The 13,361-nt window shown below is 44.5% G+C and overlaps 1 pseudogene; it reads left to right on the forward strand.

The window, feature by feature from the left end:
- The first annotated feature begins 354 nt into the window (after window positions 1-354).
- On the forward strand, window positions 355-13,172 carry LOC148106460 (uncharacterized; annotated as a pseudogene).
- The last annotated feature ends 189 nt before the right edge of the window (window positions 13,173-13,361 follow it).

The raw sequence follows: 13,361 nt of genomic DNA on the forward strand, positions 1-13,361 counted from the left end.
AGCCGGTGGACTGGCCCTCTCCTCCGCCAGCTCAGAAGCCGTAGCGGTTCACTGGCTTTTTCCGCCCGCAGCAGCCAAAAACTGCCTTCCCATGTTCCCAGACTTTGTCTGCGTGCTAACAGCATCATGGGACAAACCTCTTTCTACCCGCGTCACTGTGCCCGGCTATGGACAGTACATGGAATTGGATGGCGCCGAGGGGGCTGGCTTAGCTAACCCACCCCTTATGGAGCTGTCTCTGGCTGCTTATCTGGCCCCGTCCTGTAACCATTGGTGTTGGCAGCCCTGCAACTCTGCTGTCCAAGCACTGCAGATTCTCTGCTTCGCAGCAAGCAGACAGGCACTGCTCGCGCCATGAGCTCCCTCACCATGCTCCAGACATACCAGGCAATGTGCCTGGCGGAGCTCGGATCGCTGGTTCCTGATGACAGCCCGCTGGCAACACTTCTTAATGAGGTCAGAGTCCTAGAGAGAGTGCGTCGGTAGTCCCTCTCTCTGATTCTAGTGGCTCCTTGGTGGCCCACAAAGTCGTGGTATACAGAGATAATCAGCCTGCTAGCAGCAAGTCCTTGGCAGCTTCCTCTCCGCAGGGATCTCCTCTCTCAGGCGGGAGGAGAAGTGTTTCATCCGCGCCCAGATCTGTGCCACCTTCATGCTTACCTGCTGAGAGGCTAAACTTGATTGCTAAGGGTCTGCCACCTAGTGTGATAGCGACAATTCAGAACACTAGGGTCTCATCCACTAGAGGCTTGTACGCTTACAAATGGCGAGCCTTCGAGCAGTGGTGACAGGACCGCCACACTCTCCCATTTCAGTGCTCTATTGTGGATGTTTTGACATTCCTGCAGGAGCTGCTGGATAAGGGCCTTTCATTTTCGACAATTAAGGTTTATTTAGCAGCTATATCTGCTTGTCATATTGGCTTTGACGGGGTGACACCAGGTGCACATCCCCTCGCCATACGTTTTCTGAAAGGAGTTTGCCAGCTGAGACCTGTGCTTAAGTCCAGTGTCCCTGCATGGGACTTGTCTTTGGTGCTGGGGGCCCTTTGTAGCCCCCGTTTGAACCCATTGAGTCTGTGGATATGGAATTTCTCACTGGCGTACAGCACCAAAGGTCTTGGTTGGGGGTGAGAGCTCATTCCACCATGGGAATGGCAACCTCATGGGCTCTTTTTAAAGGGGTGCCTGTAGCTGATATTTGTGCGGCAGCTAGTTGGGCATCACCGCACACTTTTGTGCGGTTTTATTGATTGGACGTTACAGCCCCATCGGTGGCTCATACTGTCCTTTCTGCTGGGTCTACCGCTCACTAAGGATGTGGTGGTCTGATTCCAGTTCAGTGGTTGCTCTGCGGGGCGTGTATATATGTCCCATATTTATGTGTTGTACCGAGGGAATCAACTGAAAGGGAACGAATAGTTATGTCTATAACTTCTGTTCCCTGAAGGAGAGGAACGAGGTACAACACAAGGTGGCCCCACTGAGCAGTTTGGCTCGGTGAAGAGCGGCTATCGAACTGAGGGATGACTGTGATGACAGCGGCTATATGTGCAGGCGGGGCCATGTGCCTGTCATCACACGCCATTTGCCTTAAAGGCGTGAATAAAGGTTTCTTCAGCCAGGACACGCGAGGGCGTGATATCCCATACTTATGTGTTGTACCTCGTTCCTCTCCTTCAGGGAACAGAAGCTATAGACATAACTATTCGTTTTATTTATACAGTGCTAAATCACAACAACAGTCGCCTCAAGGCAGACCCTACAGTAACGCATCAGTTGACTGGTCAATAAGTTCAGGTGTGGCCTCCTCCCTTATTTACATTACATTTAAGCAGATAAGCACCAAAAATTAAACAGAATGATTTTTATGGAAACTAAAGTATTCAGTTCAGTTTTAGTGCAAAGTCACAACAACAGTCGCCTCAAGGTGGTTTAAATTGTAACCCTATAGATGACCCTCAGATGACCCCTTTGAGCAAGCTCTTGGAAACAGTGGAAAGGTAAAATGTCTGTCTTAACAGGAAAACGCCTCCGGCAGAACCAGGCTCATGGAGGGGTGGGGCCATCTGCTGCGACTGGTTGGGGGTGAGGGGAGGAAGAAAGGACAAAAGGCATAAAAGGCAGTGTTGTATAAACATATAGAGAGTGAAAAGAGGTGAGTGAAGAAGAAACACTTCATCATGGGAAGCCCCCAGCAGCCTGGGAAGAAACGTCAGGACCACCTGATTCAGCCCTAACACTGTATTGTCTTCATCAGCCGTCCAAATCATTGAACAGAGGTGTTATAGTCATTTCTGTGCGCACAGGTGTATAAAATCAAACACCCAAGCATGCAGACTGCTTCTTTAAATATTTGTGAAAGAATGGGGCTCTCGCAGGAGCTCAGTGAATCCAGTGGTACTGTGATAAGATGCTACCTGCGGAACAAGCCCAGCAGTGAAATTCGTCACAACTAATTTCATCTGGCCTTCAGATTAGCTCAAGAACTGCGCCTCTTTGTCTGCGATCCGATGGATGAGTCTGGGTTTGGTGGTTGCCAGAAGAACAGTACTTACTGTACTGTGCTAAGAGTAAAGTCTGGTGGAGGGGGGATTATTGCGTGGGGCTGTTTTTCAGGAGTCAGGCCCTTAGTTCCAGTGAAAGGAACTCTTAAAGCTTCAGCTTAACAAGACATTTTGGACTATTTCATTCTCCCAAAATTGTTAGGGGACTTTACCCGGATGGATTTAGTGGCAGAAACACACACGGGCACAGGATAGTAGTGATGCAGATTTATATACAATGATGGGGGAATATTTACAAGGGAAGGGGCTATATACAGTGACAGGTAAAATGTGCAAGGAGAGCAGAGCTGAAAGGATGAGACGAAGCCGAGGTATGTGGGCGGACAGATGACGCACCGGAACTACCTGAAAACGAGGGACAAACAAAGTTACGGAGTACGTCGATAGCCGAGAGTTAAACTAAAAGTGGACGAGGAGAGTTGGAGAGCTTACTTGCAACACAGAAATACAGCTGTAGCGGTGGTCACAGCCTGGTACGAAGTAACTCTCCGTCACGGATCCAAAGAAGCCAACACACAGAAAACTAGGCAGGCGAGCAGGCAGCGGGACAGGCTAGAACAAAGGAGAAGCAGGCAGGTGATGGATCCTAAAAACATGCAGCTCAATCGCGTGGAATCAACAGATTCAGCTTGCACCAACACGTTACCACTTGTGAAAACGACAATACTCCGACACCAGATGTCCGAGATTCAGCTCCATAAAAGCGCCCACTGATAACGTCCGATGCGCCGCAGGTGTGCCGGAATGCCATCAAGCCCCGCCCCGCCTACCTGTGCCAAGAAGGGAAACAAAACCCAAGAACAACAATACACCTACCCACCACCTCCTAACAAACATTGTGGGAACAGTTTGTCCATAAAGACATGGATGTGCGAAGAACTCGACTGGCCTGCACAGTCCAGACCTCAGAAGTCTTCAAGATAAGAAATTATATGTGAAGAGAAGCATTTTAAATTTGATTCTGGATTTAAAACGAAGCCAACGAAGAGCAGCCAATATGGGAGAAATATGCTGTGTCTTTCTAGTCCCGTCAGTACTCTTGCTGCAGCATTTTGAATCAACCGATGGCTTTTCAGGCAGTTTTAGTAGCTTTTGTACAGGGAGTACTGGAGGCCAAGGTTAGCACTGTATTTCTCAGATTTTTAGCATCAAGAACAGGAACCTTAATTTTTTTTCTGAATGTAGAATGATTAGATGTCATCCAGGTATGTCTTTAACACTTCTGGAGTTAAACTCATTTGTTTGGCTTGATGGACGGGTAAAGCTTGGTATCATCTGTGTGGCAATGAAAATGACTTCTTATAATCCTTCTTTTAACTGATTTAGCAGATTTTTTCATTATTCCTACATACTGTAAATTAATAACACATTGAATTGGATTCAGGCATACATATGAATGTGTTCATAGTGAAACATTTTAATAAACAGTTGCAAATTCACCGTCGTACTACATAATAAATACCAAAGACAGTATGCAGAATATATTTTCAGCTACCTAAATATTGTTTAGTGTGGAATCTGCAGATTGGTGTCTGTGGAGCAACAAAACACAGCAAACATGTCCATTAAATGTTTTTAGGCTCAGTTTTTTACCTACATTACAGATAAAGTTGCATTCAAACTCAAAATGAAATTCTGACTGAACCCTCTGCTGCTGCATGGGAAACAAAGACATAAAAACATGTCAGCGCAACTTTCCTTTGACCCTGCGGAGGTGCCGTGCTGCAGACTAGAATCATAGCATGTGTGTGAAAAGACTCCCTGCAGCTTTAACCAATAATGCCCCCCGCGACGCTGTCAGAGGGATGGAGCCATCGAGGGACGTGTAAAGGCGCCCTTATTGGCAGTGAGGAGGGGAAGCTGAAGATAGAGACGTACAGCACAGACTCCCCAGCTGCTTGTGTCTGTGTGTATATGGTTGTCATGCCTTCAGTGAGTCTGACCATCACTACAAACTCATGGTGTGTGTGTAGATATTCTCATTCCCATCTGCAGTGTGAGAAGACACCCCTCCTCATGCATCTCCTCCCCTCCTGTCTCCGAACACGGCCCCCACTCGGCATAAAGGGCACATTTGTTCTCAACCTTGTGCCACGCTTCTCTGCACTATTGTTCTGCAGGCCTACTGTTAATATCCGTTGCAAATCTGCTTACTTTCAGATTCCATCAATATGGGTGGGGCAAACAAAGAGAGGGCTATATAGTCTGCTCAAAGCCCGGAGAAAGGATGCAAACAGAGCCTGCCAGTGTGTTCCTCGACTCGGGAGGGTGCTGACAATGGCAGCAGTGTGAGGGAGCGTGGCGATTGATCAGTCTGATGTTGTGCTGCGTGGGATGGATGTCGCGAACAGAATTAAACAAACAAAGGTTGAGAGGAAGTGGCGTGATTTAGCTGATGCAGATGAGTGGATGCAGTGGGTCTACATGTCCTTCCTGTAATCTATATATTATTTCCCACTGTGTCACGATTAAGGTCAAACGAAGAAAAAAAAGCCACCTACGAGGAGTCTCTTTTCAGCAAATCACCACTAAATTACAATGTTGTGCGGGGAAATCGTAGGTTTTGTTTTAAGACATCTCTCAAAGTTAGTGGGCACAGCGCACAAAGCTTCTCAGCTTAGTGATGCTTAATAAATATGCAGGAAGAGCTGGAAAAAGTTTTAAAGAAGAGATGTGATGATGTGAACGTGGCCAACTGTAAGGGAGCAGTGTTTACTACACAGGACACTTACAAGAGAACAAGTCCTTACAGCTGTTGGTATATTTCACACACATTTCAACATCTTGCTCAAAGGTACTGTGACAGACAGGGATCCTGCTCCACAGGCGCCACCTTAGCGCCGCTGCTGCCTTGCTTCGCTGCCTCCACCGCCCCAGCACCATCTCCTGGCTCAGGGGGAGTGTTTACTCATCATTCCCATTTCAAATCTATCAAATTTATCTACCACATAAACTACACCCAACTGAACCAGCAGGGTGGCAAAGTGGTTTCTAACATACTAATAAGGTTTTTTCAAACAAACAAACAAAAACACAAAAGTAAAAACAAAATCCTGCAACATCCTCCAGGGGAAGAAAGGCTACGTTTCAAAGCTTTTTAAAATATGTGCCTGATAAAGGATCCATGTGCTTGGACGGAGGAAAGCTGAGCCCCTGCGTGGTTGGGATGTCGGAGAATTATGACGCTCAGAACACATTTATCATTTATTTCTTACTTGCTGTGACGGCAGCGTTGGCAAAAGTACCGACATTCTGTACTTAAGTAGAAGTACAAATGCTACTGTTAAAAAATACTCCAGTATTACTCCAGTCCAGTTTTGTACTCAAGTAAAAGTAAAAAAGTACAGGCTCTGAAATATACTCAATGCAAGAAAGTCAAAATAACTCCTTGGAGGATGTTTCTATTTTTGCTGAACCTTATGCTGTATTAACATAATATTAACATAATATCAGTAGATGGGAATATAAACTTTTAAGAAAAAAACTAATTATACTCTGAATCTGAAGAAAAAGAAGGAAATGTTCTGTTGCCTACACAGAGGGTAACTTTGTGTCTCAATGGGGAAATGTGCACAGGGGTTAAAGTGGATTCAGCAGGTGGGGGAAACTAAACTGGTTGTAATGGTTCAATGTGGGGAAAAGAATCAATTTCAATTTTATTTATATAGCAACAAATCACAACAACAGTCGCCTCAAGGCGCTTTATATTGTACAGTAGATCGTACAATAATACATACAGAGAAAACCCCAACAATCATATGACCCCCTATGAGCAGCACTTTGGCGACAGTGGGAAGGAAAAACTCCCTTTTAACAGGAAGAAACCTCCAGCAGAACCAGGCTCAGGGAGGGGCGGCCATCTGCTGCGACCGGTTGGGGTGAGAGAAGGAAGACAGGATAAAAGACATGCTGTGGAAGAGAGACAGAGATTAATAACAGATATGATTCAATGCAGAGAGGTCTGTTAATACATAGTGAGTGAGAAAGGTGACTGGAAAGGAAAAACTCAATGCATCATGGGAATCCCCCGGCAGCCTACGTCTATTGCAGCATAACTAAGGGAGGATTCAGGGTCACCTGGTCCATCCCTAACTATATATTTTTAAATATTTTTTTACTCCTCCCCCTTTTGTGAGTGTGGACGCTTCCTGTCTTTGCTCTTTAAAAGCTTTGCTTCTTTTATTGATTTTTATTGATTTTTATGCTGATTTTTCCCTTTTTTCCGTATGAGCTTACCTGCCATACCTTCTGGACACTTATAGATCATTAGGACTAAAGTGTTCTTAACAGAAACAGCAACATTTTTATTGTTACCGTATCTTCAGCGCTCCATGTGTCTGTGGCCTACACACAGCTGAAGCCTGATTACAGCATCTGGGCACCAAAAAGCCTCAATAGCCTGGAAAGGTGCTAACTGCTAGGCTAACTAGCAACAAGATGCCTTCCCTCTCCACAGATTCAATTCAATTCAATTCAATTCAATTTCAATTCAATTCAATTTTATTTATATAGCGCCAAATCACAACAAATGTCGCCTCAAGGCGCTTCATAGATACAGAGAAAAGCCCAACAATCATATGACCCCCTATGAGCAAGCACTTTGGTGACAGTGGGAAGGAAAAACTCCCTTTTAACAGGAAGAAACCTCCGGCAGAACCAGGCTCAGGGAGGGGCGGCCATCTGCTGCGACCGGTTGGGGTGAGAGAAGGAAGACAGGATAAAGACATGCTGTGGAAGAGAGACAGAGATTAATAACAGATACGATTCAATACAGAGAGGTCTATTAACACATAGAGAGTGAGAAAGGTGACTGGAAAGGAAAAACTCAATGCATCATGGGAATCCCCCGGCAGCCTACATCTATTGCAGCATAACTAAGGGAGGATTCAGGGTCACCTGGTCCAGCCCTAACTATATGCTTTAGCAAAAAGGAAAGTTTTAAGCCTAATCTTAAAAGTAGAGATAGTGTCTGTCTCCCGAAACCAAACTGGAAGCTGGTTCCACAGAAGAGGGGCCTGAAAACTGAAGGCTCTGCCTCCCATTCTACTTTTAAATACTCTAGGAACAACAAGTAGGCCTGCAGAGCGAGAGCGAAGTGCTCTAATAGGGTGATATGGTACTACAAGGTCATTAAGATAAGATGGGGCCTGATTATTTAAGACCTTGTATGTGAGGAGCAGGATTTTGAATTCAATTCTGGATTTAACAGGAAGCCAATGAAGGGAAGCCAAAACAGGAGAAATATGCTCTCTCTTTCTAGTCCCTGTCAGTACTCTTGCTGCAGCATTTTGGATTAACTGAAGGCTTTTCAGTGAGTTTTTTGGACATCCTGATAATAATGAATTGCAGTAGTCCAGCCTGGAAGTAATAAATGCATGAACTAGTTTTTCAGCGTCACTCTGAGACAGGATATTTCTAATTTTAGAGATGTTGCGCAAATGGAAGAACGCAGTCTTACATATTTGTTTAATATGTGCGTTGAAGGACATGTCCTGGTCAAAAATGACTCCAAGGTTCCTCACAGTGTTACTGGAGGCCAAGGTAATGCCATCCAGAGTAAGAATCTGGTTAGATACCATATTTCTAAGCTTTTCAGCGCCGAGTACAATGACCTCAGTTTGATCTGAGTTAAGAAGCAGAAAGTTAGTGGCCATCCAAGTCTTTATGTCTTTAAGACATTCCTGCAGTTTAACTAATTGGTGTGTGTTATCTGGCTTCATGGACAGATAGAGCTGGGTGTCATCTGCATAGCAGTGAAAATGTATGCTATGTCTTCTAATGATGCTGCCTAGGGGAAGCATGTATAATGTAAACAGAATTGGTCCTAGCACTGAACCCTGTGGAACTCCATAATTAACCTCAGTGTGTGAAGAGGACTCTCCATTTACATGCACAAATTGGAGTCTATTAGATAGATATGATACAAACCACTGCAGTGCAATACCTGTAATACCTACAGCATGTTCTAATCGCTCTAATAGGATATTATGGTCAACAGTATCGAATGCTGCACTAAGGTCAAGAAGGACAAGCACAGAGATGAGTCCACAGTCAGAGGCCATAAGAAGATCATTTGTAACCTTCACTAAAGCTGTTTCTGTGCTGTGATGAACTCTGAAACCTGACTGAAACTCTTCAAATAAACCATTCCTCTGCAGATGATCTGTTAGCTGTTTGACAACTACTCTTTCAAGGATTTTTGATATGAAAGGAAGGTTGGAGATTGGCCTATAATTGGCTAAGACTGCTGGGTCTAGAGATGGCTTTTTGAGTAAAGGTTTAACTGCAGCCACCTTGAAGGCCTGTGGTACATAGCCGATTATTAGAGATAGGTTGATCATATATAAGATCAAAGAATTAATCAATGGCAGGACTTCTTTGAGCAGTTTTGTAGGAATGGGGTCTAAAAGACACGTTGATGGTTTGGAGGAAGTAATTATTGAAGTTAACTCAGAAAGATCGATTGGAGAAAAAGAGTCTAACTTAACATCAATGGTACTAAGAGTAGCTGTAGATAATATTACATCTGTGGGATGATTATTGGTAATTTTTTCTCTAATGATAAAAATTTTATTTGTGAAGAAGTTCATGAAGTCATCACTAGTTAACGTTAAAGGGATGGTTGGCTCAAAAGAGCTCTGACTTTTTGTCAGCCTGGCTACAGTGCTGAAGAGAAACCTGGGGTTGTTCTTATTTTCTTCAATCAGTGATGAGTAGTAAGCTGTTCTGGCTTTGCGGAGGGCTTTCTTATAAAGCAACAAACTATTTCTCCAGGCTAAATGATGATCCTCTAAATTTGTGACACGCCATTTCCTCTCCAGATTACGAGTCATCTGCTTTAGGGTACGTGTTTGAGAATTATACCACGGGGTCAGGTACTTCTGATTAGAGACCTTAGTTTTCACCGGAGCTACAGTATCCAGAGTCGTACGTAGTGAGGAGGTGAAATTATTAACAAGATAATCGACCTCTGTTGGGGTAGCGTTCAGATAGCTGCTCTGCTCTGTGTTGGTACAGGGCATTGACGATGATAACAGTGGCTGGATTATATTCTTAAACTTAGTTACAGCGCTTTCAGAAAGACATCTACTTTGATAAAGTCCACTCTCCACTGCTGCGTAATCAATTATTGTAAATGTAAATGTTATCAAGAAATGATCAGACAGGAGAGGGTTTTCAGGAAACACTGTTAAATGTTCAGTTTCTATGCCATATGTTAAAACAAGATCTAGAGTGTGATTAAAGTGGTGGGTGGGTTCTTTTACATTTTGAGAGAAACCAATTGAGTCTAACAACAGATTAAATGCCATGTTGAGGCTGTCATTTTTAGCATCAACATGGATGTTAAAATCACCCACAATAATTATTTTATCTGAGCTCAGAACTAAATTAGATATAAAGTCTGAGAAATCAGACAGAAACTCTGTGTAAGGCCCAGGTGGACGATAGATGATAACAAGTAAGACTGGTTTCTGAGTTTCACAGCTGGGGTGGACAATGTTAAGCATCAGGCTTTCAAATGAATTAAAAGTCTGTCTTGGTCTTTCATTAATTAATAGACTGGTGTGAAAAATTGCTGCCAAACCGCCCCCTCGACCTGTGCTTCGAGATTTCTGGTAGTTAGAATGACTCGGGGGTGTTGATTCATTTAAACTAACATAATCATCCTGCTGCAACCAGGTTTCTGTAAGGCAGAGTAAATCAATTTGTTGATCAATTATTAAGTCATGTACTAACAGAGACTTGGAGGAGAGAGACCTAATATTTAATAATCCACATTTCACTGTTTTACTCTTTGGTTCAGATGTGGATACTGTATTGTTCTTTCTTTGTAAATGTTTAAGTTGTTTGTTGCTGGTTTTTAGTTTGTTTTTTGTCTTTTTGGAAGCAGACACAGTCTCTATGGAGATGGGTTTTTGGGGGGGTAGCAGGAGGAGAGAAGCTGCAGAGAGGCGTGTAAGACTGCAACTCTGCTTCCTGGTCCCAACTCTGGATAGTCATGTTTTGAGGGGTTTAATAAATTTGTCGATATTTCTAGAAATGAGAGCTGCTCCATCCAAAGTGGGATGGATGCCGTCTCTCCTAACAAGACCAGGTTTCCTCCAGAAGGTTTGCCAATTATCTATGAAGCCCACATCATTTCTGGGACACCACTCAGACAGCCAGCAATTTAAGGAGAACATGCGGCTAAACATGTCACTCGTGGTCTGATTGGGGAGGGGACCAGAGAAAACTACAGAGTCCGACATTGTTTTGGCAAAGTTGCACACCGATTCAATATTGATTTTAGTGACCTCCGATTGGCGTAACCGGGTGTCATTACTGCCGACGTGAATTATGATTTTACTGAATTTACGTTTACCCTTAGCCAGCAGTTTTAAATTTCCTTCAATGTCGCCTGCTCTAGCCCCTGGAAGACAATTGACTATGGTTGCCGGTGTCTCTAGCTTCACATGTCTGAGAACAGAATCACCAATTACCAGAGTTTGACCCCCAGCGGGTGTGTCACCGAGTGGGGAAAAACGGTTAGACACATGAACGGGTTGGTGGTGTACCTGGGGCTTCTGTTTAGGACTATGCTTCCTCCTCACCGTTACCCAGCCGCCTTCTTTCCGCAGCTGTTTGGGATTTGCCGGGGAACAGCTAGCGGGGCCTACGCTATCTTCGGCTGCACCAGCTACAGGGGCCTGGCTAGCTAAGGGTGAGAAAAGGGTGCAAAGCCGAGTCTCCAGATCAGTAATCCTGGCCTCCAGAGCTGCAAATATGCTACATTTGTTACAGATATCATTACTGCTAAAGGAGGCCGAGGAGTAACTAAACATCTGACACAATGAGCAAGAAAGTGCAGAAGGGACAGGTGAAGTAGCCATGGTGCTAACGGGTCGGCTACGAGCTAAGCTAGCGAAACAGTACAGAGACAGTGAGTGAATACTTTGGCTATAAATTAGGTAGTGAGTACACAGAAAGTGTGCTTCGGATGAAGCACGTGAAGATTATACTGTGAAAAAAAAGAATGTATTTAAAAGTTGTTAATTAAACTGCTAAGCAAATAAGCTACTCAGAAACACCACTGTGTTTGAGCAGGAACAGGAAGCGATACTATACCACAGAGCGAGCGAACACCAAGTGACAGCGCCACCGACAGGACAGTGAAAGATGACTACTACAGCCTCCTGCAGAAGATTGCAGAACTAGAGACAAAAATTCATCGCTTAGAAGCAAACGTGGAGGTAAATGGACCTTGCCTTTGATTCAAAACAATAGCGATGAGCTGTGAAAAAAAACTCTGTGCATTATAATAAATCCTCAAGCGATAATCCCCCCCTGGACTGTCTTGGTGCAAAACCAAGACATAAATCATGTCTCCTGGAAGGGGGAGGACGTATCACAGGCAGAGCACAGCGAGCTGAAATCTCTGAAACCAACTGGCCTTCACTTCCTACGAGACAGAGAAGCTCTTCTACCCCTATATACGAGAGGAAACAGGACTGGACAACCGTGAATAGGAAGGTTAACAACAAACCTCCAAAACAACTGAATGTGAAACTGCAGAACAGATTTGCTCCACTATCAAAGGACCCTGGATCTCTATCGGACAACCATCCATCTAAAAGTAGCGAAGTAAGGTCTGAAAATCTGTTGAAAAGTAAAAGGCCACAGGGAAAGCTAAAGGCTAGGCCTGAAACTCTGATTGTGGGTGACTCTGCCGTAAAGGACGTACAAAGGATGTGCGGTAAGAACACTAAAGTCCTCTGCTTTCCTAAGGATATGGTCAACAACCTGAAGGAGAGAATTCTTCAAATTGCAGATGAATATCCAACTGTGACAAACATTGTTCTGCATACAGGGTCAAACGATGTGTCCAAACAACAGTTGGAGGTTCTGAAACGGGACTTTACTGGATTATTAAATACTGTAAACTCTCTGAATGCAGCTGTATTCATCAGTGGACCTGTACCGCCCGTCAGAAGAGGAGACGAGAGATTCAGCAGGTTGTTTGCACTGAATAAATGGCTCATATCAGCATGTACTGACCACTCAGTGCATTTTATCAACAACTTTAATATTTTTTGGGAACGCAGGCATCTGTTTAAAGCAAATGGATTTAATTTTAACAAGTCAGGGGTGAAACTGTTCACCTGTTATACGTCATCCATCTGTGCTTGGTGCCAAGGCTGAGATAAACGAGGAGTTATCTCACAAAGAGGAACAAACAGTACTGCAAGAACAGACAAAGCCCAGCAGAAACCTTGAGGAGGAGCTCCATCTGCCCCCACCGGGAAGAGCCTCAGAAAGGAGAGACATCAGAGTTTCCTCCAACTCTCTCAACAACACCAACGACCAGGACCAGGGACCACGACCTTCCCCAGTCCCCCAAACCCCTGACAGGCCATCACCCTCCTCCCCCTCCCTTTCTCCCTCCTCCCCACACCTGAAATTCACTGAGGAGATGATGGAGCGGGTCAATGCTGGGCTCAGATCTACCCCCCGGCCCAATCCCTTTTTGTCCCCCATAAACCCCCCACCAGAGCAGCCAAAGGTTCGCCATCGAGCCCCGCCCTCAACAGAGCAATCGAAGTCACATTGCTCTGTCTCCACAGTCTGATGTGTGATGTGTGGAGGGGCCGGGCTGCGAGGATTATGGCAGTGGTGACTTTTCCCAGGAGAAGCTGGGACCCTGTTTACTAGAAGGTTTTAAAATTTCTGTACTTTTAGGTGACAGAAGGAGACATGTGGCCATGAATCATTTTAATGTAAGCAGCTGTCTGCTGGAAGTTTTCAGGCTTTTGAATAT

Source organism: Neolamprologus brichardi, chromosome 1 (genome assembly GCF_056152115.1).
Source record: "Neolamprologus brichardi isolate AB-2024 chromosome 1, ASM5615211v1, whole genome shotgun sequence".
NCBI lineage: Eukaryota > Metazoa > Chordata > Actinopteri > Cichliformes > Cichlidae > Neolamprologus > Neolamprologus brichardi.